Genomic DNA, 22863 nt, shown 5'->3' with positions numbered 1-22863 from the left:
GATACAATAAGGGTTTATAACTCTGAAAACCTTTGTGCTGTGACTAAGGCTTCAAAAGTACAGCTGTCTTCCAGATATAACACTTTAGAGTAGAAGAGGAAGCTAGAATAAAAGTAGGGAGACTCAACTTTTTCAATACATAATTCAGGTCCCAGGGAAGAGGAGGTAGAGCTTTTCTTGGTGGCCACATATGTTAGAAGCCTTTAAAAACTTTTTCATCTCAAAATGTGCAGAGAGAGGTGAATCCAAAGGTAGACAAATGAAGACATCTGAAAAAATTGCCTTAATCGAAGAACATGCCAGTCCTGAATTCAGCAAATCACACAGATATGAAGGAACACTGGGGATACCCATATGAAAGGGTCTTGCTCTGGCACAAAATAGAAAATCTGTTCCATTTATAAACGGGTTTCACAATGCACTTCTTGCCTCCTGTAATACTTGCACCACATCCTCATAAAAAAGGTGCCTAAATGGTCATCAGAATCCTATGCCATACAAACTGACAGGTTTACAGTTTGCAAGTTTGGATGAATGAGAGAGAGTCCTTTTGTTGTGTGACCAAGTCGATCCTGTGGGGTAACTTGTGGTGACTGTTCTTAGCCAGGTGGAAATTTGAACCAGTGCTGGGCCAAAAGGGGTCACCAACAGCATCTTTGGGTTGTCTTTTTTGATTTTGAACAGGACCTTGGAAAACAGAGAAAAGGCAATAATTTCCCTTTCCATGAGACTGACATAGTGTCTATTTTCCAAGCTTATTGGCATGGAGTTCTAGAGCAAAACAGTCCGAGTTGTCTGTTAAGGAGGCACATAGATCTATTTTTTTTTTTGGAGTTGCCACTGATGGACATTCTGGTGTAAGAACTCTCCTTCTACATCCATTTAAGGTCTACCTTAGATCTGCTCAGACAGTCCAGCACTGTATTTATCTTGAGTGTGTGCACACTGCCTGATAAAGGGGTTGTACTTATTACTGTGATTTCTGTTGTTCACAAAAACAGGGGCCAGTCTTGGAAAGATAACTCTTGGAATTTTGGGACAGCAGAAAGAAAAATCTTGCATAATTATATTTCTCTCCTTCAGCCTTTTAATGATTTTAACAGGTTGATTTGAGCTTTCCCATAACACTGAGAAACTGTTTAAAAAGCCAGTGAGTAATTAATCTTGGTAAAATTTGGTTTTCAACTAGTAATTACATTACCTTGATGCCAGCAAAGAAGGCATTTGCAAAAATAAGGAAAACTGACCCGAAAAGAAGAAAACGGTATGGCTGGGAAGAACTACAAGTGGACTGTACTACTTTAACGAAAGTACCAATAAGAAAATTAACTGGTGTGGTATTGCTTTCTAATTTCTCCAAGTCTTTTAAGTTTCTAATACAGTGACAGGAATGGACCCCATTCCTAAGTCAAAGTATGATTAAAGTTCATAAAATTAGTACTGTTTCAATCTTTGATGTTAGCCAGAAGTGCTCTTTGCAGCACCCACATTGTGCCCAGTAATGACTCTTTCTGCAATTTGTACAGTTACATGTATCGGTAACAAATCTACTTTCAAGTTTCGAATGCCCATTTGACCGAACCGCAAAATATCGAGACCAAAAACATGAAAAGTCAAATATCTGAAATTTCACAAAATCAACTCCCAGAATATCAAACATAAAGCAAACGGTACCTCCCCAATCTACACACTTTTGCAGGGGGCTGCCCCCCAAAACAAATTAAATATACCAACTCCAAGATCGCACCACATTTCAGAAAATATACCGACTCTGAGATCTCAAAGTACAGATACACTGTGCTTGAAAACCACTACGGATTTGCATCAAACATTATTATTTTTCCATTCTAACTCCAAAACATACCTGTAAATTAGTCCCTATTCTTTTCCTATTTTATTGGTTAAACTCTAAACACGTCTCTACTCAAACCAGCAGCTTCAATGTTAATTCCGCCATGTCTCTCTACATCTTCAACACAACACCTTAAAGCAACAGTACACTATATCACCAAATACCATATACCTTCTTTAAAAAACTTCACAATGTGGAATTACCGTTTGCTTCTCCATATTTGACATTATAAGCAACAATCTTCGAGACTTTCAGTACTTGAATTTTTGATATTTTCATCTCTATATTTTGCGGTTCAGTCAAGTGAGCATTCGAAATTTGAAAGTAGATCCATTGGTAACATACCCAAGTACAATTGTAAATTCTTTTTTTTATCACCAACCATAAAGATGTGCCTGATAGAAACAATACGCCAACAGGAATGGTATTACAACACAATAGGTTAGCACCTGAAGTTAAAGATGTTATTTACGGTGCTTGGGAAAGCCTCATCCCTGCAGACTTGCACAACATACTTGGTAAATGTCCCACTTTTATTAATAGTAGAGGTTCAAATTTAAAAGACCTACTAGAGAAGACCCCTAGATCCTTTGGATAAAGACCAGCTACTATGGCCAAATGTGGCAATTGCAAGGCCTGTAAATTTATTAATGACAGTCCCTATGTTTGTCTAGGTAATTGAAGAGCCCTGGTTACAGCAACTGTAACACAAGTATGGTCATTTATGCTGCCACTTGTTTATCTTGCCCAGCGTTCTATATAGGTATGACTACCAGGAAGTTGAGACAAAGAATATTAGAACATTACAGGGACATAAAAAACAAGAAAATTATTTATTTTATTTATTTTACATTTGTTGACCGGGCTAGTCCAACTGGACACAATATCCGAAAACCACTAATTCATTGTATGTACACACGAATCATTGTTCAAACTTTAAAAAGTTTTTTTTTTTTGTTATTGACAGGCTATATACAAAGGATTTTGGGGGGGACTTTAAAACCATGTTGGAAATAAGGGAATGTCTTTGGCAACTCGGATATTGGCAAAGGCTCTTGCCACCCCCATAGTGCCTTTTTTAGGCAAGGCTCAAAAGTCAAACCCACCCCCATAGACAGCACAAGGAACAAGAAACTAAGGGTAATGCTGCTAAACGCCAGAAGTCTTAACCTCAAGATGCACGTACTCTAAGCTCTCCTCAATATGGAGAACATCGATATCTGTGCAGTGACAGAAACCTGGTTCAAGGCTCCAGAGAGCACCCCAGCACCACCAGGCTATACCTCATATCATGCTTTTTGGCCCCAAAACCCGGACCGAACCACAAAAGGAGGAGTTTCCATATTTATCAAGGATATCCACACCTCCAGGTTAGTGGCATTGCACGAAGTATCGGAGACCATCCATGTGCAACTAACAGTGGGCAATACTGCTTTTCAGTTTATAGCATCCTACAGACCACCCTCTCAAAGTCAGGAATCCCATTCGGCTTTCCTGAAAACATTAGAGAACATGAAGATCTCTCTGAACACCATTATATTGGGTGACTTCAACTACCCAAACATGGACTGGGAGCACTACTCAAGCCCCAGCACCTTAGCCCAAAGATTCCTAGAAATTATAAACTCAAACGCTATGGAACAACTAGTCACCACTCCCACAAGAGGGGACAACATACTAGACCTGATCATTACCAACATGGGGACTCTATGCTCCACACCAGAAGTATATCCCTCATTGGTAAGATCAGACCATAAATTAATTTCACTGGATGTCCACATCCCGACCCCACCCCGAGCCCAGAAAACCACAGTGAAAAACTTCTCAAAAGCGAACTTCTCACTTCTCAAAACCGAAGTGGAATCCTTCAAGGCCCCAGGGCCAGTGGAAACTACAGCCCAAACTGCAGAATCCTATATAAATGCATTCTACGGACATCTCCAGGAATGCATGGATCATGCTATCCCAAATAAAACCAAGACCCAATCATCCAAAGGCAGGCGTCCAATCTGGTGGACCCCTGCCATAAATAAACTGTACAACAGAAGGAGGAAGCTACTACATGATAGAGCAAAATCCCTAATAGGGAAGGAATCTCTGATCAGTACTAGCAAAAAATTACGATCCCTCATAAAATCCTCCAAGGCCAGCTTCGAGAGAAAAATTGCACAGGACACCAAAGACAATCATAAGGCTTTTTTCAGTTATGTTAGAAACCTGGGATGCAACTCCCAGACTTGTTAAGAGTTGATTCTAAACGACAAAACATACACTGAACCCACAGACATCGCCAATATCCTGGCAGACAGGTTCAGTGCAAACTTCTCCCCCAAAAAGAGCAAGTATCTATCCTGACACAGGGCTGCCTCCCAAACATCTCAGATGCTCAGGTGAAGGCTGCCCTCTCCAAAGCAAAAAACACTGCTTCCATGGGACCAGATGGCATTCCAGGTCGCGTCCTACATGAACTACAAGAGGAACTAATCCCTCAAATAAAACAGCTATACAATCTCAGCCTCACTACCTGATATGTGCCCACAGAATGGCATACAGCAACAGTGGTCCCACTCCACAAAGGTGGAGCCTCTACGGACCCTGGAAACTATCGCCCCATAAGCCTGACTAGCTTAGTCTGCAAGGCTATGGAGAGGATCATCATGGAGCTCATAAACAAAGACATTGGGGACCTACAGACACTAGATCCTACCCAGTTTGGCTTTGTCAAGGGCAGATCCTGCCTTTTGAACCTGGTTGACTTCTTTGAAACAGTCACCAAATCCATAGATGAAGGGAAGGTAGTCCACACAGCCTATCTGGACCTTACAGAGGCATTTGACACAATAGCCCACTCGGGCATCATAGATAAGCTATCCAGCTTAAATATAAACCCCTATGTCACAAGATGGGGTCACAAACTGGCTCAAAGACAGAACCCACAGAGTGAGAGTTGCTGGAGCCATGTCAGACTCGAAACCGGTCACAAGTGGCGTCCCACAGGGTTCTGTCCTGGGACCACTCTTGTTCGGTATATACTTTTCCGAGGTACAGGCAAACGTGGGAGGACTATGGCTCACCAAGTTCGCAGACGACTGCAAACTGGGCGCCATAATCAACTCTCCAGCTGACACAAACATCCTTCAAAAAGGTCTCACAGAGACAGATAACTGGTGCCAGCACCATGGTTTAAAGCTAAATGCCAAAAAATGTATAGTCATACCCTTTGGCAAAAACAATGTGCCCACAAATTACCACATAGGCGGAAACCCATTAAGTACAGAGAAAGTTATTAGGGACCTGGGGACCCAAGTTGATAGCAATCTCTCCTTTGAAAACCACATTGCCAAAGTGGTTAGAAAGACCTTCTACATAGCCCACCTCATCACGAAGGGTTTCACATCTAGATCAAGAGAGGTAATCGTGCCCCTTTATTCATCCCTCATCAGGCCCATCATAGAATACAATGCCCTTTTTGGGATGTACCTTACCCGACACCTGCAGCAATTAGAAAGACCCCAAAAGTATCTCACCAAGAGGATCAAGGGTCTCAAACAGATGCCATATGCTACTCGGTTAAAAAAAACACCAGCTCTACTCAGTTGCATACCGCCTACTTCGAGGCGATCTATGCCTGACATACAAAGCTATGTCAAATCCAGAATTAATGGACATGCTCCACCTCAGTAAATCTAAATCCCTTAGAGCCACACGCTCGAGGGACTTGAACCTTAGCACAGAAATAAATAGAACTTGCTGGAGGGACAGGTTCATAACCCAGAGGCTCCCTTCGCTCTGGAATAGAATTCCAATTCATGTGAGGCAGAGCACCACACTGAATCTCTTCAAGAAGATTCTCGATAAGTGGATGGGGGATCATAGGTTTGTCCCAGGGATTACTCCCGTGTCACTATTAGACAGGGGCACAGTAAACTAAACCTTAAAAAGGGCACAGTATACTCAAATCAAGGGGTGGCGTAAGCCATGCAGAATCGGGCTAGGCTTATAATTGCCTCAGGGCAGATAGCCTAGTATGAACCTATGAAGTGAGACTTGATGCCAGCAATGCTCCTGGCATCAATGATGCACTATCCCTAGCATGTATTTTAAGATACAAGGCAGCTTGTATATAATACAAAACTATGTAAATTTAAATATTTTAAATTATGTTTTTTGTTTTATATGGAATGTTTATTACTGCACACACTGCTTTTTATGATGTTTTATTTTGGTTTATTTATTTATTCTGGGTAGCTATTACTTACTTGAGATTCTAGCAAACAAGGTATTGTTGAGCAGGACTTTAAGATTTGGTGAACAGGAACTTTAGGGGATAATTGTTTAATTTAACTACCCTCCTGCTTTTTCATCATTGATTAATCAAGCACGAATTAATAGCTGTATTTAAAGGTAGTTTTTACTGAAGTTAACTGACTCTGAAGATGCCCATGAGGGTGAAAGCGCTTAGTCAATTCAAGATGCTGTTTTTTTATTTCTTCATTCATCAAATTGTGGATTAATAAAGGTTTTGTGAGGTTACCTGTTATGTTACCTTAGTGCCTTTTTGTTTACTAGTTGTTTTACACTGAGTTCCTTCTTTTTTTTTATAATACCTGTTGCTCCTACTACTATTGGAATTGTCTGTGTATCCTTCCACTTTGCCTTCATTTCTGACTGTAAATCCTGGTATTTTATGACTGTGTCCCTCTGTAAGTAAAACACTATAGTCAATGGGTGCAGCAATTTCAGTGATCAAAGCTACTTTTGTCTTCTTTTCATATACCTGGTTTTCTCTCATCTATTTTTTGAACTGTTGGTAATGGGTGATCCCATGTGATATAAACTTCATCATTTTCTATAATGCTTTGTGGCTCACGTTTCCAGTGTTTTTCAGACACTTCAGTATTATAATGCTTGCATAATCCCCAATGCAACAGCCTTGCCACATTACTATGCCTTTCAGTATACACACCTTCTACCATTAGTACAAAACACTACCTCTTATCCAGTCTCACTGGGACCAGACCTTAGGGTGCATAATCAGATGGCTGGTTAATCAGAAAAAGCATATAAAATAGTATTTATAGGTTGTAATTCAGCTAATAACAGGGTTTGTGTTAGTATGCATTTTTCTAATGAATATGAAGTCAAACTCAAATGTCTGTCATTATTTAGCCCACAGAGGTGGAAGTACTATTCTTCTCTGTTGTCTTTTGTTAGGGCTATGGCAGAAATTTGATGTCCAGTTAAAGAGGAGGCTGGTTAGAGAGAAGCTGGATAAGGAGGAGTCTACTGTATATCGCAACCAACAACAAGATGTACAACTGTTTCAAATTCTGTTTTACAAAACCTATATTTGTCCGTTTCTCCCACATGTTCAAGGGTCTTTGTAAACCAACATGTACGTAGTCCACTATCTTGGGCCGCCAATATTAACCTTTCATCTTTGGGTTTAAATTCACCTCTTCTGAACCACTCCTGGAACAATCTCATTTTGATCAGGATTGAATGCAACAGTTTTCTGTACTTGCAACTATGTGCATTTTTCACATTGTTACCTTTTCATTTGATCTCTCACCAAATATATATATATATATATATATATATATATATATATATATATATATATATTGGCACATGCAGTTGCTGCTCGATTTTTTTTCTACTTCTGGTTTGATTTCCATTCCTGCTCGACACCGATATGCTTCTGCTAAACTAAGCAGGGGCTTATTCTCCTCATGTTTTAAAATTTCACTAAGTTTGGGTCTTGTGAGGTGAGCAGATATGTATGCAATCATAGGACTGCAGACCTATATATGTAATCAATTTCAAGGAGGCCCATCCCTCCTTCAGAAAGTACAGTTGTGTACACTTGCCATAAATGTAGATGTTCGAGTGTATTCACTGTTGCAGTCATTACATTTGGGTTATCTGCTTGCAGGCAGCCCTCAGTCGGCCTGATTTACAAAGTCTTGGGTCCTGCATCGGTTGCTGTCCCTTCTTCCATGACGTCAGGTCGTCAGGGGGTATAAAACATGCAGCCGACGCCATTATATCAGTTTTTCTTGCCCCAGATGTCAGGTGCCCCCCTAACGGGAAGCAATTAAATATAAAAATACAATGATATACCTCCAACTGTTGTTGTTGTTTGTCTTTCGGCTTTTCCTGGTTAGGGTTCGCCACAGCGGGACTCCGGTCCTCTAATGATTGGCAGTTGGTCTTTATGGTGTCGAGTTGCCAGACCGATGCCCAACCTTCAACAAAGACACACCCATTCAACCCATGTCTTTCGAACACCCACTTGACTGCAGGGAGGACATGCAGACTCCACACAGAAGGCACTTCCAACCCAAGCCAAGAATCGAACGGGAGAACCTCTTGCTGTGAGGCAACAACGCTACCACTGCACCACCGTGGAAGTAAGCAAATACACCAAAAAGGCTTTTAAGCATAGTAAAGGAAAGTAGAGATATAGCCAAAAGAAGTTGGGGGCTGGAGGGAGGGTAACCAGGACTGCAACAGTGAATACACTCGAACATCTACATTTATAGTAAGTGTACACAACTGTACTATGTTCTTTGTGTTTCACTTTTGCAGTCATTACCATTTGGGTAGATTCCCAAAGTTATGGTTGGGAGGAGGAATTTAGATAGCATTAGGACCAGCTAATAAGGTCCTGCAAGACTGCAGTGGCAAAGCCAGCTCTGGATTTAGAGGAAATTGGCAAATGATAATGCTTGGTGAAAGAATGTACAGAACTCCATGTAGCAGCTTCTAGGATGTCCCTGGTAGGGATGCCTCTGAGAAAGGCTGTAGAGGAAGATGCAGCCCTGGTGGAGTGAGGTCTGATCCCCTGGGGGACAGGTTTTCCATGGTGCTTATAGCAGAAATTAATGCAATGGCTTATCCATTTAGAAATGGTTTGCTTTGAAATAGCCTTCCCCTCTGCCCCTGCAGCAAATGCCACCAGCAGTTGTTCAGATTTCCTTTGAGGTTTAGTGCTGTCCAAGTAGAATCTAAGTTGTCTGTGCACATCTGGGGAATGCAGTATCCATTCACCTTTATTCTGTGGATTGGGAAAGAAGGTTGGCAAACGAATGGACTGATTAAGAGCCACACTGGATGGATGGAAGGATGGATTGGTTCTGAGGGACACCCTGTCCGCATGAAAGATGATGAAAGGCTCCACTGCCTTAAGGGCCTGTAATTCAGATACCCTTCTAGCTGAAGTGATTGCTAAAAGGAAAGCTGTTTTCCAAGAAAGAAATTTTAAGTCTGCAGTAGCAGCTGGCTCGAAAGGAGGTAGAGTAAGTTTCTCCAAAACAAAGTTAAGGTCCCAGGCTGGGGTTGAAGCTCTCCTGCGTGGTCTCAAATTTTTGGCCCCTCTGAGGAACTGCTCGAGCAGTGGATGAGAGAAGAGAGGGGTTCTGTGTTATAATGATCCGAAATGGCTGAGGTGTGGATTTTAATTGAGGAAAAAGACAGGCCCTTGTGAAGCATCTCAGTTAAGTATTGTTAAATCTGAGGTAAATTGGGCACTGCTGTGCTCATCCCTTGAGATTGGTTCCAGGCACAGAATCTTTTCCATTTTTCAGCATATGATTTTCTAGTACTAGGCCTCCTTGCCTCCAAAATGATATCCATCACAGGTTTACTGAGGGATGGTAAAGGAGAGATTATGTAATTAGCCAGGCTGCAAGGTTCCATGTTAGAAGCTGAGGGTGCAGAATCTGGTTCTCCTGTTGAGACAACAGGGAAGGAGTCTGAGGCAGGTGCCATGGGGATAACCGTGACACACTGCGCAGGAGGGGGTACCAGTGTTGACGCGGCCAGTCTGGAGCAATCAAAATCATCCTTGGTTTGTCCTGTTTGATTTTTAGTAGTACTTTGGAGAGCAGAGGCAGAGGGGGGAAGGCATAGACTAATAGGTTTTTCCAGGTGAAGGATAGAGCATCCACTTTCCAGACTTGTTTGTGGGGAGTCATTGTGCAAAATTTGTCCAATTGGTAGTTATGGGGAGAGGCAAACAAGTCTGTATCTGGGCTCCCCCATTTGCTTGTCAACATGCTGAAAATCCTTGGTTCCCGTTTCCAGTCGTGTAGGTCCATGAGGTTTCTGCTTAGTTCGTCTGCCAGTGTATTTAATTTTCCTGGCAGGAATTGAGCTTGTAGGTGCACTTGATAGCTCAAGGCTGTGTTCCATAATGCCATGGCTAGTCTGCAGAGGGGGTAAGAATGTGTACCCCCCCTGCTTGTTTATGTAGCACATAACAGTGGTGTCCGTCTTTACCATTAGTTGTCCTGGAAGAATGTGGTCCTTGAAGGCTGTCAGAGCATTTTGTACAGCTAACATTTCTTGTTGATTGATATGCAGGTGCATTTGACTTGGGTTCCATTTGCCCTGAATGCACTTCCCTGCCAGGTGAGCCCCCCCATGCATAGTCTGATGCGTCTGTTGTTAGGGTGTGGGCAGCAGGGGGGTGGTGTGAAAGGCAGTCCATTGTTTTGATGGCAGGCCTCTGCCCACCAAAGGAACTCTAGGCGTAGGCAAGGTATGATAGGAATCATTGTTTCTAGATCCTGAGAATGTTGACACCATAGGCATTTTAGATAACACTGTAGTTTCCTCATATGCAGTCTTGCATATGGAATTAGAAGAATGCAGGAGGCCATGAACCCCACGGCTTGCAGTATTTGTCTTGCAGATAGCAGGGTTTTTGTGGCCACTTGCTTGAACTAGGTTGTCAAATTAATCTGTTTCTCTGGCGTGAGGTAAGCCATCTGGGAAGTTGTATTCAAGCTTGCTCCCAGGAATATAATTTGTTGACAGGGTACCAGGTGTGATTTCTTCTTGTTTATGGTGTACCCCAGACAAGTTACAACCCTTTGTACAGAGGCCAGATGATTCAAAAGTATGTCCTGGCTTTCTGCCTGAATTAGACAATCGTCCAGATATGGGTATATTTGAATATTTCTTTGCCTGCAGAATGCAATAACTGGAGCTAGGCACTTTGTGAATACCCTGGGCGCAGTAGATAGGCCAAAGGGCAGTGCAGAGAAGTGATAGTGCGTGTAGCCTGCTTTGAAGTGTAGGTATCTTCTGCAAGATTCCCTGATTGGGATGTGCAGGTATGCTTCTTTTAAATCTAGTGTTGCCAACCAGGCATCCTTGCCTAGCATAGGAAGTAATTGGTCAGCATCAAGAATTTTGAAATCTCCAAAAAGGTGTTTAGAGTAGATAGGTCCAGGATAGGACGCCAAGAATAGTCTTTTCTGGGTACCAGGAAAAGTCTCGAGTACAAACCTTGCCCCTTTTCCTCTTCTGGTACCAGTTGAATAGCCCCCATGATTAAGAGAGAAAGTACCTGTCTTTGGACCTCTGCCCACTGATTTGGGGGTAGGTCCAGCCACCCGCTTGGTAATGGCAACGTGTGGAAGTGAAATCTGTATCCCTGGGACACTATATTTAAAACCCATTTGTCCTGGGTAATGAGTTCCCAAATTCTTTGCATGAAGAGCAATCTTTGCCCACAAAGGGGTAGTCAGTTGATAAGTGCTTGGAAATTTTAAAAAGTAGTCACTGAGACAGTTTACCATAGCAGTAGTCTTATTATTCCCAGATTTGGAAGTGGATGCCCCCCCACTGCCTTGTTCCGTGTGCCCCCTGGGACTGAAACCTGGGTTTTTTGCTGTGTCTGGGTTTGGCTTGAGAAGACCTGGAAGGGGCTGGAAAGGACCAATTATTAGAGGGCCAGTGCCTACTAAATCTAGGAGGTTGAACTTGTAAAAAAAAATCTTTAACAGTTTGCATAGATTTAGCTTTACCTTCCATCTTTTTAAGAACTTCCACAGCCTTGTTGCCAAATAGGCGGTCCTGATTTAAAGGAGCATCCAACAATTTAGCTTTAACATGATCAGGCAAAGATTGCTCCTTAAGCCAAGCATGCCTTCTGAGCACAGACCCAGTAACAGCAGCCCCGCAAGAGGCCTCTAATGAGTCAGAACCAAGTTGCAAAGTATGTTTTCCAACTTGTTCAGCAGAATGCATTAAATCCTGCAATTCTTTATTTTCCACACAGTCAGGAATCAACATAATTTTCTGTTTAACCAGTCCAATAACATGTTGCTGATACTTTAACATATGGAACTGGCAGTTTAAAGCCCCAACGGCCAAGGTTGCAGAAGTGTAAAGCTTCTTACCCCATATCTATCCAGCGCCCTGGAGTCTCTATCAGAAGGGATAGGATTTTTAGCAGTAGAAGCTTTAATGCCCTTGGGCCCCTGTGAAATAGTCTCTGGATCTGCAATAGGATTTTTAAAAAGGAACTTGTGGGACTCAGGGACCCTGTAGTATCCGTCAGGTTTTCTGGAAGCAGGAGGCAGGGAATCAGGGGCCAAACTGGATTCCAAAAAAGCATCAACTTGTCTAGTACAGGAGGAATAGCTAAAGGCCTATGCTGAGGTAGGAGAAGGAAATCCCTAAGCCTCTTTTTTGAAAAATCCTGGCTTTCCCAGTGGAAATGCTCCCTTAGAGTATGTAAGGTTTCCCCCAAAAAAAAATCCTCAGGAGGGGAAGCAGAGGGAATGGAGTCCTCTGCATCAAAATCTTCATAAGTAGATATGAGCAAATCCAGATCATCAGAAGAATCAGAAAAAACAGAACCCTGATCAGAAGATTCATAATCAACTTCAGTCGTAGGCCTCTTAGAAGGGGGTTAGCTACCCCTGATTAGAGTTATTAAATCTTCAGCCATTCTTATTGGTTTTAGGCATAGAGGTTTGAGCATGTGGCCTGGGCGTCGGTTTTTTAGGCATGGATCGAGATTTAGAACTAAATAAAGAAGGAGGTGATGGTTTAATATGCAAGTCCATAGGCCTGAATACACCCTCAGAAGCAGGTGCCTGCACAGCGGCTCCAGACCCATCCAAAGTAGAGACATCCACGGGTTCCATAGCCGAAGCATCTCTCGGCATACCGGACTCCGAATGGGTCTCAGTAGAGGCCTGCGAATCAGAAGTAGCGGGTATCAGAGGCTGCGAAAGCGCCTCACTGAGTACTGGCGAACTGGCGACTGGCTTAGGAGAAGCATCGTTGGCAATTTTGGACCTCAGCGGTCTGTCTCTGTCTTTATCTTTGGGTTTTTTCAGAATCCCGGTAGTCGGATGGCTAACCGACGACATTTCTGGATAATTAAGCTGAGAACAGAAATATTTAGAAGCGAAAATATACAGACGACGGATCATGTGCTGATTAAATAAAGCACAAAACCGACAGCAAGGTACGTCGTGGTCAGGGCCTAGGCAAGGAATAAAGTACGAATTAAAATCTTTATGAGGTATTTGCTTTCCACAAGTAATGCAATTATTACTTTTACTGACATCGGAAAGGAGCAAGAAAAAGTTTCCCCAGTGGGGTACTTAGCTTTAGTTTAAGACTTCAGTTCTGAAACTCGAAAGCGAAAATTTCAGGAGCCGGCCGACCGACACTTTTGAACTGCTTCTGCTTCGGGCACCGCACGGCAAGAAAGACTGATGTAATGGCATCGGCTGCATGTTTTATACCCCTGACGACCTGACGTTATGGAAGAAGGGACAGCAACCGACGCAGGACCCAAGACTTTGTTAATCAGGCCAACTGAAGGCTACCTGCAAACAGATAACCCAAATGAAATGACTGCAACAGTGAAACACGAAGAACATCAGGGGAATATATAATCTTGGTATGCACTGATTTTAAATCATTTGATATGCATGAAACATCCTTCTTTTTTCCTATCTAATCTATCCAACACATTTTGGAGCCAATCACTCCAAAACTATAAGTAAGGACAGGAAGAACAAACTGATTTATAGCTTGGACTGTTCCTAGATGTCAACGCTATTACCAGTATTAATTTTAGTCTTCTAAAATATACCTTACTAAGTTTTATTCACATTTGTTCATGTTTTACTGTTGATCCTTCATAATTTCCCAAATATTTATACACTCTCTCTTGCTCAACTTCTTTTATATCACATTCCTGTCCCAGACTGATGTTTTCTTGGTGCTGCAGCTTTCCTACTTTAAAGGTTGCTTTTGAACATTTATTAAGACCAAATTACATTATTTTATCATCTGAAAGTTTTGACCACTTGCAGTTGTGGTTTCAGTTCCTCATCTTTATTTTATTTACTCATTTATTTACATTTGTTGACCGGGAGTGTCCAACTGGACGTAGGTCCATTTTCAGCAGAGGCCCGGGGAGAAAAGCTTCACAGTTAAAATAAACAGACAGTAGTTACACATTGGATTACATAGCGATTAACAATTTAACACAGCAATTAATTACAAACATATTTACAGATGAAGAACATAGTACATCAGTAGACAACTAGAATCTTTATCTGCGAAGTACATAACAGACAACAAATGTTACAATAAGAAGTTCCTGCTGTATAATAAGTACTAGGCTTATGAGCATCTGAGCTTGCTATAATCAAGGTAGTTAGTGGGGTGGAAAAAAAGGAAGTGGTTGGATGGGGTGGGTGATATTAGCGTGGGAGTTGCAAGGGCATAGCCAGCATGTTTTTAGGCACGCTTTTAGTAAAGTTTTGAAGTGGGTGCATGATGGTACGGAGGTAATTGTGGGTGGAAGGGAGTTCCATAATTTGGCTATGGGGCAAGAGAATAGTGCTTCACCAGCAGAGTTATTGGCTTTAGTGATCTGCAAGTGATTTTTGTTGTTGGATCTTAGTGGTCTGGTGGTGCGATAGGGTTGGAGTAGATTCTGGAGGGATGGGACATTTGGTGGATGGTTTACTAGTTTGTGGGTGAGTGATAGTTGATACCACTGAAGAAGGTGAGGGAGTTCAAGCCATCCCAGTTCAGCAAGTGAGAGACAGTGGTGACTATAGTAGGATGTCCCTGTGGCAAATCTGCCGATTTTGTCGTAGCAGGTCTCTAGCTTGTTTAGATCGCATTGCCTTAGGTTGGTATATATTGGACAGGCATAAAGTAGGGTGGAGATAAGGTGGGAATTTGCTATTGAAATCTTTGCTGCTTTGGTGAGAAGTTGCTTATTTCTGTATAACGCTCCTAGTTTTTTGTGGACTTTTTTTATGGTCATGGATATGTGAATGTCAAATTTTAGTTTATTGTCTATTTCCACTCCTAGCAATTTGGTGTGTTCAGTTGGGTATATATTGATGTTGTCTTTTGCTGTGATGTTAAAGTGAGAGTTGTTTTGAGTATGTTTGGTGGGTTGGAAGACAAGTAGTTTAGTTTTGTTTGGGTTGAGTATTAATTGGGCATTGGATAGCCAAGTTTCAACAGAGGAAAAGGCTTCCTGTGTGACTTTTTGCAGTTTGGGTAGGGACTGGGCTGAGCAGATGATGGTTGAGTCATCTGCGTATTGTATGAGTGTGCCATGTTTGGTGGCAGAGGCTAGATTATTGGTGAAAACAGAGAAGAGTAGGGGTCCAAGGATGGATCCTTGGGGAACCCCTATGGAGACAGGTAGTTTGGGAGACATGTCATTCTGCCATACAACGGATTGTTGGCAGTCAGACAGGTAACTTCTGAAACCAGTTGGTGACCGATTGAGAGAAGGATAGGTTATTGAGGACAGAGATGAGTTGTTTGTGTGGGACCATGTCAAATGCTTTAGATAGGTCTAGGAAAGTAGCACAGGAGAGATAGCCATTGTTTTTATGCTGGAGGACAGTGTTGGTAAAGGAGAGTAAGGCAGTGGTGGTGCTATGGTTTGGTCAGAAACCATGCTGAGTATTGGAAAGAGGTTGTGAGTAAGGAGGTAGTCTGAGACCTGAGAATGTATGCATCTGTCTAGTATTTTGGAGAGTGGAGAGTGAATAGCTATGGGGCAGTAAATGGTTAGTTCTGTGGAGGGGCTGCCTTTGTGGAGGGGAATTATATGTGATACTTTCCACATTGTGGGAACGCAACTTTCTGACAGAGATCGGTTAATCAAGATGGATACTGGGTAGGCCACAGCATCAGCTGCGATTTTGTAGGTATTCACTTGGGAGGTTGTCTGCTGCTAATTTGGTGGGCTTAAGTTTAGTTAAGAGGTTTTTTATGTTGGAAGTAGGTACAGGAGAAAAACAGAAAGCAGTGGGGAGATTACTAGTTGAAGGTGTGGGTTGGAGGGTGGGTTTATTAGTCCAACTAAGCCAGTGGCCCTTTAGTGGAGACCCAAGGAGAAAAGCTCAAGTTAGATATTACAAAGTTGCATAAAAGAAAAACATCTGACAATTAAGTTTTATGCAAACATTACAATAAGGTGGGAGGATGACACAATGGTTAAGGTGTTTACCTTAAAGACACAAGGGCAGGGTTTGATTCTCACATGGGGTAACTGGCTAGGCTTCAAATGGCCCAAAAGGGCAGTTAGCCTAGTACTAATCTATGAACCTATGTGCTTTACATGACAACATTAAAAATTTACAAAAGGCCTGAGAATGAAGTTTACATCAACATTACAATAATGTGCATAACCTACAGTACAAAAGCTAGAATTTTTTATTTTTTTTTGTTTTGTTTTTATTCAACAAAAAGGGAAAGATGTAAATGAGACAGGCCACTTGAAATAGGTAGGTGTCAAAAGTGTGAGCAGTAGTAAGGTGGGATTTAATTCAATCATTGCAGTGACAGGTGTTGGCATTTCAAAGAAAAGTTTTAAGTTCGGATTTAAATAGATTTATGTTAGAAATTATTCGGATGTTAAGGGGGAGTTTGTTTCATGCATGGGAAATACTATATTTGTAAAGAGGTTTAACCAATGGTTTTGTTTGGTTTACAAGTGTCCAGAAGGAGCTGGTTAGAGCTGCGAAGAGTTCTTGGAGGGTTCAGGATACAGCAGGACAGGAAAGGGGTTTTAAGAGAAGAGTATGAGTCATTTGCAGCTGGGAGAAGTCAAGCCACTGGAGTTGTTTTAGTGCATGGCAGTGATGAGATTTGTAGGGCTGGTTACTGGCAAATCTTGCAACACTATGCTATGATTGACAGAGTTTAGCCAGAAGGGTAGAATGTGGATGTGAAAAGATGGGGGGTATAAAGTAGACACGGAAGGAGGAAGGCCTGAGCTAGTTTATGCCTAGAGTCAGGGGCTAAGTATTATTTTTTGTCTGTAGAGTAGGCTGAGTTTTTGATTGGTCTTTTTGATACAGTGCTGAATATGGGTATCAAATTTTAATTGGTCATTGATAATAACACCAAGAAGTTTAGTATGTGGGCCAGGCTGTATTGATAGTATCATCAAGGGAAGACATTGTGACGGTTGTTTTAAGGTTAGAGAGAGTTTTTGGAAAAAAAGAGTAGCAGCTTTTTTGGGAGGGGGGATTTAGAATTACTTGGTTGTCGGTTAGCCATTTTTCTACAGATAGGAAGCTATGTTGAGTCGTACAGAGGAGGTTAGAGAAAATGTCAGAACAGGTAATAAGGGTAGAGTCGCCCGCATATTGTGTTAGGGAGGGTGCTGTACAGGAAGCATGCAGTTGGTTTGTGAAAATATTAAAGCCTAGAGGGCCAAAAATCGAGCCTTGAGGCTCTTCAGTCCGGATTGGTAAGTAAGGGGAGCAGGTAGCCTGCCATCTTACTGTTTGTTGTGCATTAGTGAGATACAAACTTCACTACCAAAAAGCAAATAAACACCTTCACAGACTGAAAACCACACAAATTTTAAAACCAGCTTACAATCACATTTATACCATTTAACATCAATTAATTAAGTAATCAAACAATTTTAATTAAATACATTAAATCAGTGGTAAGCATATAAAACTAGCTTACTTCCACAATGAGTAAATAAGTCAGTATTGCCACACTCTGTTCCTTGTCCTTACCATAATATAGTGTGTGCATAAGAATGCATGTAAAATTGTGGGCATGCACGTACTAAACCGTTCATAATTCATTCTTAATATTAAGATATAAATGTATATAAATATAACTATAAATATTATATTTATAGTTATATTTATATACATTTATATCTTAATATTAAGAATGAATTATGAACTGTTTAGTGCGTGCATGCCCACAATTTTACATGCATTCTTATGCACACACTATATTATGGTAAGGACAAGGAACAGAGTGTGGCAATACTGACTTATTTACTCATTGTGGAAGTAAGCTAGTTTTATATGCTTACCACTGATTTAATGTATTTAATTAAAATTGTTTGATTACTTAATTAATTGATGTTAAATGGTATAAATGTGATTGTAAGCTGGTTTTAAAATTTGTCTGAGGAAGGAGGGACACTGAGCTCTCCAAAAGCGTTTTTGGTGCTTACATTATCTATTAAACTTTGTTTGCCTTGGATTTGGTTGCTGGCGCTCGTTTTTGTGGTTTGCATTAGTGAGATAGATAGTGAACCATTTAATAGTAGAAGGAAGTAATTTGAGTTGTGATCGTTTACTGAGAACTTTGGAGTGTGATACAGTATTGAATGTTTTAGAAAGGTCAAGAAAGAGGCAAGAAACCAGTAAATGTTTGTCCACAGCTTCAGCAATGGTTTGAGTAAAGGACAGCAGGGCAGTGGATGTACTATGATGGGGTCTGAAGCTATGCTGCATAGGGTTTAAGATGTTATCTAGAAGATACTTAAGTTGTCTGTGAATGGATTTTTCAAGGGGTTTAGACAGTGAAGAGGATAGCAATACGTCTGTAGTTGGATGGTTCATTGCTGTTGCCTTCCTTGTGTAATGGAGTGATAGAACAGTGATTTCCATATATCTGGGACGGTGGATTCTTGAATAAATCTGTTGATCAGGATAGAGACAGGGTAGGCTATTGGGTGAGTGGCTAGTTTAAGGAAAGGGGGGGTGTCAGAAGAGGGGGAAACATGGCTTCAGCTTAAGTAGGAGAGATTTGTTGTAAGATGTTGGGATGGGGTCAAGTGTGAAAGAGGGAGTATTGGTGAAATGTGGAGAGTGTGTGTGTGTGTGTGTGTGTGTGTTACTGTTCTGACCGTTGTGGGTGAGTTTCTGAATAGATTCAATGAAGTATGAATTTAGAAGAGTGGCAGTTTCAAGGGGGGAAGTTGTAGGGGTTGGGGTAGAAGGGTTGCCTCGGTGCAGGATCTTATTAACAGAGTGCTAATTTTTTGGGGGGTTAGACTTATGGGTAAGTTGGGCGTTGGAGTAGAATTTTTCTTATCTGTATTAATGTGTTTTTAGCCAGATTATGTAGTTGTTTATAGGTTTGGAGAAGAGAAGGTGATTTAGTTTTATTCCATTGTTTCCAGGTGCGGTCTCTTTTTTTTTTCATAAGACTGAGTGGGTTATTTTGATTCTTACTTTTCTGACAGGTGCCAAGGAGTCAAGAATAGAGAGAAATGTGCGACTGAAATGAAGGACAGCATAATTTAGAAAAATGTGTTTCACAATTGACAAGCCTATAGAGTTTAGCATGGGATTAAAGGTCTCACTGTTAAAAGTGGACAGATTGCAACAATCTTTATAGAGATGGTATTTAGGTATCTGAACAACATTCCTAAGATCTCAGATAGGAATGTGGTTGCTAAGGGAGTCTGGTAGGGTAGTAGGGTTTTGATACAGGTTAGAGTCAATTGTTAGGGTCCAGTCAAGAGTGGAGCTACTATTATGAACTATACAGTTTTAAATCACCCACAAGAAGAAGATGAGAAGTCTTTATACTTTGTTGTTTTCTGGGGGCCAGAATGTAGTCATGACCTAATCTGTTAAGTAGACAGCTTAATGGGTTAAGCGCAAGACAAAAGAGCAGGAATGACAGAGTTACCCTGGAATATCCCCCTTTGAATTTTTATCCCTGGAATAATAATTTATCCTTTATCATGGCTTAACTGCAAAGTAGTTTGCCACTGTTTCATGGTCGCTGTAATGTAATCAATCAATGAAGTGTGCATTTTAAACATTAAGCACTATTTTATCCATGCACGTGGGATACTCTCAAATGCTTTTTATAGTCTATGCATGCCACAGTTAGATTCTTCCCATTTTTACAGTTTTCCATTATGATTTTACTTCATAACAAATTATCCTTTGTTCCACATCACTTTCTTTTGTTAACCTTTTGTTCTATTGCCATGATTAAGTTTTCTAAGTGACTATAAACTCCATCTGTGTCAATTCCAGTGTATAGTTTATATGTCGTCGGAAGGCAAGCTATTGTCCTATAGTTATTAGGATATCATGCAGGTTTGCTCTTGAGTAGGAGCACTGTTTTTTTCCTGTTGTTAACCAGGTTGGTGTCTGCTGGGGTCGCGCATACAAATAGTTCTTAGTCATGGCTAAATCTTCATGTAAAGATGTTAATTCTTTTAGCGAGAAGTTAGGTACTGCCATCTGGGCCTAGAGCTTTCCAGTTAGGAGCTTTTCTTAACTTTGTTTCAATCTCTCTGGCCACTACTTTATCCCATCCATTTGTTATAGGTTCATAGGTTCATAGATTAGTACTAGGCTAACTCCATTTGAACTTCTTATTCTTTCTTTTACTTCTTCTATCCATTTAGCATCTTTATTATACAATCTTCAATAATCACATGACCATCATAGATATTTCTCCTAAGTATATCTATTTCTTCTTCTTTTTGTGGTGTTTCAATTCCTTTTGTCTTGTTTCCCAATTCTATCTAAAACTGTTGTTGGGTCATCAATAAATTGCTTACATTGTACTTTTTCTTTATATTTATCTGCATATCTTCTAAGTTTTTCTTCCTGTGCTGATATTTTTAGTTTATTATTTGCAATAGTGCACAATAGATGCTGATCTGTTCTGATACTGCGCATTGCTTTTATCATGTCTAAGTATTTTTGTTGATCTGTGGTAAGACTGTTATTTATTTAGTTGCCCAGTAATATATCCTATTTACTTCTGTTATATTGGATGATCTCTATGAACAATCCTAATTACTGTGTTAGTTTTATGTGGTGTTCTACAGTAAGATTTGTTAAATGAGAGGGCAAACTGTGCATATGTCACAAATCTAGCCGTCTGTAGGCATCTAAGACCTACGTTTAGCAAAGATTTCTTCCTATTTGAGAGTCTCCACAAAGGATGAAGATGACTTTGATGACACTGAAGTTCCTGGTAACGTTCACAAAGGTTTAATATAAGGACCAGTCAAAATTACCCAACAGCCTACCCTAGTGAAAAGTTGCCCATCGTGGGAAATCAGACAAGTACCAAGCACAGGAACCTAAATGGGATGTACCATTGCTTTCTGGAGGTGGAAAGTATTTATTCCTGCAATAAAATATATGCTTGAATGCCTGGAATTTAGATTAGATGGCTTTTAACTACTCCCAGATGGATTATTTTTTGTTCCCACCACAGCTGCTTGCCACAAGGTATGCTCTGGAACCCCACCACTACCATTTGTTCTAACTTCCCCAGCACCTGTGTGTACAAATTTCCACTTTAAACTGAGGTCCCACAATAAGGAAATCCCAAATGTAAGCCACTCAGGATATCCTCACTGTTAGGCTCAGTTCTCAATGCTCACTGCATAGGTATATGCTTCTGGACTACTGCCATTGATCTCCACCAATAACTGCTAGTCTTTGGCTATAAACCCCTCCCTTCCCCTTCGCATAACTGAGCCAGCAGAAATGCTCCCCCCTCTATATTCTCCTGGATGACTTCTCAGGGATCAGGTTTGAGTGGCCTGCGTCAATGTCAGGTTTCCATTCCCCTACACTGTGAAGATGGCATTTTCCCATATGGTTTTGTGTTGATAAAGTTCGCTAGCTCAAGGCACCTAAGAAAACAGGCACATGCCGAAACAATGGCCAAGGATAAAAAATGTACACATTTTTGCATCAGTTTTAAAGGAACTTTCTCTAGTTACATCACCACTTATCAACCAAATGCTGCACAGGATGAAAATCTGTGACTGCTTTAGAAGTAGCAAAATAAAACAAACTTTTTTTTTTTTTTACTGGCAATAGTAGTTAGGCAACAGGAAGACAGGTATCCAGAAAGAAACACTATACAAATGCCAAAATGAAGTTTCTTGGAATATTGATGGATGAGACACCTTTTTAAATGCATATTTTCTTTTGACTATTCATGTCAGTGTAATATACAGAAAATGTATAATGCAGATTATAATTTCACAACGTTCTTGAATGTCAAGAAACCCCCAAAAGCTACACTGCTTTGAAATAACCCAAATAATAAAAAAAAAAAAAACTTGTTAAAGTCGATACGAGCTGCAGACAGAAACATTGTGATAAGTCAGATGTGTCAAAGATAAGGAAGTTAACTGCAAGTGGTGAAAGGTACCACATATACATGTGTAGAAGTCTAGACGTTTATGCCAAAAAATGGCTTTTAAAAAAGGGTTAGACTTATCCATGAATAATATGGCAGTTAAAGGAAGAATATGGTATGCTGACAGTTTAAAAAAATAAAAACAAAAAAAAATATTGTGACAGAAACCATCCCCAACACAGCCTGCTTATAATGATAAAAAAATACCAGTAGCTGCTGCCAATCATAGCTACACTTTCTTACCACGATCATGTTAAGAACCCATAACAGAGGGACAAACAGAAATAATGACTGGACTGCTGCAGCAGGAAGTATGTATTGGCAGCACTCGCAGATAAAATTAAAGGAAACTGCTTTTGGGGATCACCATGAAGAAAGTGTAATCAAAACACCCACAGTGATGTATTTGCTGTTATCACTTATGGACAGACACAAGCACCCTAAGCACTGTACTAAAATGGTAGGAAAAATAACACGTGTAATGTACATACTAATGTCAATCCTGGATACACACTTCCACAAACTATGTCATTACAAAAGCAGGCAAAAAAAACAGAGAAAGAAAGATAAAATAATGAACGATCACTGCTGAAGTAGTGTGCAATGCTACCAGCCCTCACAGACACCAATACCTCAAATTATGCCCAAGGTCAATGCATTTTAATGGGTTTTAGCCTTCAAAATACCCTGCTAACTGGGTTTGAGGTCAGCTTACACAAGTATGTATGGTAATTCATGTTCATGAGTACCTGATGAAT

At 40.7% G+C, this 22863-nt stretch overlaps 1 protein-coding gene across 3 annotated transcripts in view; it reads right to left on the bottom strand.

Annotated features, from left to right (window-relative positions):
- The window catches only part of XRCC5 (X-ray repair cross complementing 5), a 2194257-nt gene that overhangs the window by 650646 nt on the left and 1520748 nt on the right, over positions 1-22863 (bottom strand). The window lies entirely within an intron of this gene.

Source organism: Protopterus annectens, chromosome 2.part0 (assembly GCF_019279795.1).
Source record: "Protopterus annectens isolate FY-2018-M chromosome 2.part0, PAN1.0, whole genome shotgun sequence".
NCBI lineage: Eukaryota > Metazoa > Chordata > Ceratodontiformes > Protopteridae > Protopterus > Protopterus annectens.
The sequence above is the reverse complement of the archived record's forward strand: the minus strand, read 5'-3'. Positions and strand labels throughout refer to the sequence as shown.